The sequence below is a fragment of the Phodopus roborovskii genome, unplaced genomic scaffold, assembly GCF_943737965.1.
Source record: "Phodopus roborovskii unplaced genomic scaffold, PHOROB, whole genome shotgun sequence".
In the NCBI taxonomy this organism is placed as follows: domain Eukaryota; kingdom Metazoa; phylum Chordata; class Mammalia; order Rodentia; family Cricetidae; genus Phodopus; species Phodopus roborovskii.
This window is the reverse complement of record NW_026126546.1, coordinates 874,956-881,512: the sequence shown is the minus strand read 5'-3', so window position 1 is coordinate 881,512 and position 6,557 is coordinate 874,956. Positions and strand designations below refer to the sequence as shown.

At 37.6% G+C, this 6,557-nt stretch overlaps 1 pseudogene; it reads left to right on the top strand.

Annotated features, from left to right (window-relative positions):
- Positions 1–5,267: 5,267 nt before the first annotated feature.
- On the top strand, positions 5,268–5,908 carry LOC127233684 (60S ribosomal protein L9-like; annotated as a pseudogene).
- The last annotated feature ends 649 nt before the right edge of the window (positions 5,909–6,557 follow it).

Below are 6,557 nucleotides of genomic sequence, written 5' to 3'. Positions count from 1 at the left end.
GCATTTCTGGTTATCTGTTTTTGCATCTTGATTGACCAGTTCTTCCTGCCCTGCATAGTTTATGTTAAGGAAAGTTGAAATAACTTAAATATCACAATAATCTGCTAGGTGAAAATATAAATTATGAACTATGAAAAAGAATATTAAATTAAGTCTCCTTGTTTTCCTGACATAAGTAAGTACAAAAAGCTCTCTGAGAAGATTTTAGGAGCAAACAATAGTTTCAATGGGTTATGAAGTAGATTATGAATGCTCTTTTCAATTTTTCTTCAGTGAATTTTTGTTACCTTTTAATAAGAAAAATAAAAGAAATGTAGTAAAAAGCAATACATGAAGATTACCTGGACATTGTTTCCTCCGCTATTATTCTTAATGAATAGAGACTCAATCATTTCCTGGAGTTTATTTGTTTTAAACATTACTATTTCTGAAGGAAAAAATTGTTAACATGTATTAATATTTACCATATTCCATATAAAATGGAAATCATCTATGTTTCTCATAGAAAATGTGGATATAAAGTACTAATAGTAACCAATCTTCATTATGAGTAAATTTATTGTTGGCTGGTTTTGATCGAATTTTCATCCATATGCTAGTAACGGAGCAAACGATGTTGTAGATGAGAACACAGGTAGTCAGTAGCGATTTTTTATAAAACCCTATTCGCTGTCTTCCTTTTGACTTAGGGAAATGCATGTGAAATACATACTTACATCATCTTCTCCCTCAAGTGATGTGATCATGAAAGTTCTTCCTGCATGGCTTCTTTGCTGTGCAGAAACAAAGAATTGTGTCACCTAATCACTGTGGTGCCAGGTATTTCTGCAAGCAAGTGCTAATTGCCACCACTCTTGAATTCTTGAACAACTTCAACCCCCCATTGGTATCTTCCAGATCTCACTCTGGGCACCTGCTGCTTCCCACTGAGCTCCCAATTCCTCTGGTGGCAGCTCATGTAGGATTCTGGGCCCTCATGTGCTTGGTGTGTTCTAATAAGTGATTCAGATAGGAAATGCCTGCTCACAACAACTCCGGACCCAGGGAAGTATTCAGCTATCCTGTCAGTGGGGTGATACAGCCTTTCGGTCCAAACAGCACTCATATCGCTGATCTTTTAAGTGAGTCTTTAAAGCTCAGAATATGTGAAGTAAGTGCTTGGCCGCCTGTGAGGTTGACACATATGCAACACACATGGTTCATGCTTCCTTCATTTAATGTTTTCCAGTGCAACCAAAAACCCTCTAAAAGGTCTATGAATTGTGTATATATCCATGTGCCTGTGATGAAAACTCCTGCAGACAGCTGCCTAGCAAACAATGGGTAGATGTGTAAACTGCTGCCTCAATCAGCAGTATATCCACAATCAGCCTGACTCAAGGATATGCACATGTTCTGATTTATTTTAATGTGGAAAGAAAAGTAAATTTTAGCAATAGAATAAAAATATTTGTATGTTCATGTCACTCCTGTAAATGGAGCAGACTGATCTTCCTCCGGGTGGTGGTGACAAGGCTGTCATAGTCAATATTGAGTCAGAATATATGAAGTTCATATTATTCTGTTACATTGAAGGGGAAGAGAAGCTATAGAAACCCAAACATTTACTCAGCTTTTGTTATTCAACTGTTTGAGATCCCTGATACTAATCATTATTCAACAGAAGGCAAAATGTGGGGAAGGCACTGGGAGGAAAGCTTGATCAATACTTTGCAAGGGTGCGAGGGAAAGTCCTTGGCCCAAAGGTGTAATTTTATTGAGGTTTACTTTAAAGCCATATCTTTTTTTCTTATGTATATACATGCAAATTTTATAAAATTCAACCTAACTCATTTTCAGCTAAGCAGCCCTCTAATTTCTTCCCTTTTTAAGGTATATTTACTATTAGTTCAAGAAACTAATAAGAGCAACAATACTCAACAAACAAAAGTAAGGTGATTTGAATGAGATATCCCCCATATGTTCATGACTTCAACCCTTGTTCTCCTATTTGTGTTGCTGTTTAAGGATGCTATGGAACCTGTAGGAAGTACAGCCTTGATGGAGGAAGAATGTCCCTGGGAACAGGCTTCGGGAGTTTATAGACTTGCCCTACTTCCTACTCACATTTTCAGATGCAAATGCAATCAGCCAGCTTCCTGTTTCTGCTGCCTACTGCCATGTCTCTATTTCTCTAGAAACATAAGCCAAAACAAACTTTTTTTTCTATATGTTATCTTTGGTCATAGTTTTATTGAAGCAATAAAAAAAATAACAGATTTTAAAAGGGGGGGGGAGCAGAGGAATGTTGTCTCCTGGGCATGGTACAGCCTTTGTAAAATAGGCCTCCCTGCTCCTACAGCTGCCTGAAAAAGCCTATGTAAGAATGAGCCTGTCAGCAAGGACCTTCCCTGCTGGCTGAACTATTGACTACCAAGGAATTCTTGGGAGGCAAAGTCATTGTTGCCTTCGTGTGTGCCACCTGAGGTAGCTACCCACAAACTCTAGGAGATAGTTCTAAATCTATGCTCACATTGATAATCTCAGCCAGACTCAGGACTTCTTAAACAAAACAAAACATCCACAAAATGTCATGGGAAGGGTGCTTGTAGAAAGTAGGTGGATAATGGAGTGGGAGGGATAGTAGCAGGGAGGTTGTAACAGTCAAAATTCTAAACTGTCAGCAGATTCCCAAAACGACAAGTGTTGGATTTTCCCATGGAGCACTCTCTTATCAATCCCTCATCCTTGTGTGATGATCTCCTGCTCTGGTCTCTGTCATCCACCCTGAACCTTCAGTGACACTGCTTATATCTTCCCAAAGCTATCAGTGCCTACACTTAGAAATAATGTTAATAGCAAGTCACTGGAAATTCATATTTAATCATTTGCTTGTGGAGTGAGGCTTTGGGATAAGACTACTAAAGGTAGTCTTATTTATTGTTATAATTATGGAGTTGATTAGAGATTTCTACTAATTGTGGTTAGGAAAAACATTTATGAAATGAATGGATAAATGGGATTTTCACCAATTGTTTAAATACATTATTTTCAGTGATTGGTGAGAGTGGATGAACAGCAGAGGTTCTTGGTCATTTTAGTAACTACTGTTGAGTTTTAATAGTCTAAGCTTTCATCATGATGTCTGAACATGAAAGCTATGCATACCCACTTAATATACATAGATGGGCACATTTATCTTTCTTTCAAAATGACTTATTGCATTTTTCTGTGCTGCTTACCATTCTTATTTCTCATCATGACTTAGCTTTAAGCCAAGCAGGTTCCTAATCATTTTATATCCTTTGATATATATATATATGTACTTTGTGCATCTTTCCACGATTTTTCTCATTTCAAATTATTATTATTATTATTATTATTATTATTTTTGCTAAATTCCATCAGACTTATTCCTCCTAGTGTACAGACTTCATTCTAATAGAACTCCCCTGCTTCTCTGCTGAGCTCCTTGGACTTGGTATCCTTTTAATTTTCTCATTATGTATCCCGTTTTAGTATTGTATTCAAGAAAAATACAAGTCAAAGGGGAAACTGGCAAAAAGAATGAATGATAGGGATAGGAATATGAGTGGCTAGGTGAAATATTCATTAACAAAATGAAAAAGGAAGGGAAGGAATGGCTCTGCCTCTGGGAGATAAAAGTATACAACCAGCCTCATCTCAGCTAAATCTCCAAGACGTTTTTACCAATACAAGTCACAATTAAGTAAGAACCACAGTGGCCGGTGACTCATTCTTCTAAGTCTACAAAGGAGTAGGTGATCTCAACTGAGATGTAGAGCACCCATGTGACAAGATAGACAGTAGACACTACTCTGTAAATGCAACCTTCTCTTCAATAAAATCCTATGTAATGCAAACTTCTCCAAAACTCTTTGGAGTTCCTGTAATCAAAATTGTCCACAGGTGAATACCGTCCCAGTAGACATATATCACATCTCTCCAATGTCAACACTGGGACTTTGCCAATTCTAAAATATTTTCAACTTTTCAGACTCTGTTACTGCTTTGGAGAGGGAAATGGGAGCAGCGAGCCTCACAGGCATTTCCTTCAAGCTATTATTATTATTATTATTATTATTATTATTATTATTATTATTTTACTACTTTTCAGTGGTAGACCCCAACAGCTGGCAAAGTAGAAACACTTGCAGATCCAGTCCCAGCTCTAGTAGGAAGCTAGAGATGGTAGACTCAGTACTCAGAAACTGAGTCAGTGGCTTCAGGAGAGATAAATATAGGAATATTGCTTCCTAAAACTTCAGATGCTTGCAGTAGAATAACAAAGTATTCTTTAATAACACTGAGAACTGGCAGAAGAACAGCTGAATAAGCAAAATGCAAATGGGAGACCAGGAAGGAAAGTTAATTTTCTCTCTTTACAATGACTTTCAGAGCCAGTAGGAAGAGACCCAAACGGAAGATACCAAAGTTCAGAAAATTAAATGTTCCTATGACATACACTAAGCGTTGACATAAAATAAATAAATAGATCTGCAAGAAGAGACCTGGGGGTGTGGGAGAGATTTGTCCTTTTCCTCCTGAGACTGAGCCAATTTGTACTCAGTAGGAAGACAAATAGAATACTATTTGAAGGTAGGGCATCTGACTGAGTTAAGCCTTCTGCAAATCCTGTTGTTACCCTGTTACCTGGAACAGTGGACTTCATATCCTTGATTTATATTTCCTACTTATAATTAAGACACAAATTTGCATCTACTGCTTGTCAAATAGGATCGAATTAAGGAAGAGGTACATACAGTAAGTTGTTGGAATGTTACTGTGGTACTTTGAAAGAGAATGGCCCCCAAAGAGAGCATCACTGTTAGGAGGTATGGCCTTGTTGGAGTAGGTGTGGTCTTATTGGAGGATGTGTGTCACTGTGGAGGCAGGCTTTAAGGTCTCTTATATGCTCAAGCAATGCCCAGTGAGACAGTCCACTTCCTGTTGCCTGTGTCAAAGTGTTTCATCACAGCAAAAAAAAAAAAAAAAAAAAAAAAAAAAAAAAAAAAAGGAAAAGAAAAAGAAAAACAAATATACAAACAATATGAAATAGTAAATTAGTATCATGAAAAATTGTATGAAAACAAAATTAGAATTCAGACATGTTGGGGGGCAGGTTTAAGTGGAGATAATGGGATGGTAGAGCAGAATAAAGGTAAAGGAAAGTATCACTAACATTAAAAAATGTTCTTTAAAAGCACACAGAAATTACTATCCTATGAATTGTATGTTTTATAAAAAATTTAAAATTTTAGCTCTCTTTGCCCCATCTACTGCGAGAATGAAGACCATTCTCAGCAATCAGACCGTCAACATTCCAGAAAATGTGGACATCACTCTGAAGGGGCGCACAGTCATTGTGAAGGGCCCCAGAGGAACCGTCCAGAGGGATTTCAATCACATCAACGTAGAGCTGAGTCTCCTTGGGAAGAAGAAGAAGAGGCTCTGGGTTGACAAATGATGGGGTAACAAAAAGGAACTGGCCACTGTCCGAACCATCTGCAGTCATGTTCAGAACATGATCAAGGGTGTCACACTGGGCTTCCGCTACAAGATGAGATCTGTGTATGCTCACTTCCCCATCAACGTCGTTATTCAGGAGAATGGGTCTTTGGTTGAAATCCGACATTTCTTGGGTGAAAAATACATCCACAGGGTTCGGATGAGGACAGGTGTTGCTTGTTCTGTCTCTCAAGCCCAGAAGGATAAATTAGTCCTTGAAGGAAATGATATTGAACTTGTTTCAAATTCAGCGGCTCTGATTCAGCAAGCCACAACAGTAAACAACAAAGATATCAGGAAGTTTTTGGACTTTGGACGGTATCTATGTTTCTGAAAAGGGAACCCTGCAGCAGGCTGATGAGTAAGACCTAAGTTACCCAGCTCCAGAAACAAGATCCTGAATTTAAGTACAATTTGGCATGTTTTTTGGGACAATAAAAGACTTCTATTGAAAAAAAATTAAAATTTTAAAACATGATTGATAGAAAGTAAAACAAATTTAGCTACCTGTCACTTAAACACAGAAACTGTTGTGGAATCATAACAAATCCAAATGACAAAATGACAAGTCGGCACCACTGACTCAATCACATTGTCAAAATCAAGCTATACTTCATCAGACTGGATTCTTCCCATAAGTTATGTTACCATTTTATATTATCCTATTTACCCACATACTCCTCCTTTGTAGGTGTGATATTTTTACTGTAGCTGTTGCAAATGGTTATAAATGGTCGGTGTTTAAAATACTTTATGTTTCCTCAGAAACCCGGTGATGCTCTCAATACGTATTCAGATTTTATGAGCAAGGCAATATACCTCCAGAGGTACAGCTGTGCTCCCCCACCCTAATCTAAACAACAAGTACAATACCAATAGAGGGTTCATGCCTCAAAGCACGTTTTCCTTTCTTACAAATCACACATGGTCGGAAGAATCATAATTTTTAAAGGATCAGTTTTGGAAAAGAAAAGATGGTGAAATAGTAATAGCCCTGAGATAAAATGTAAGTTTTATGTTTATCCAAGGTTAGGGTTTTCTCAGATTGG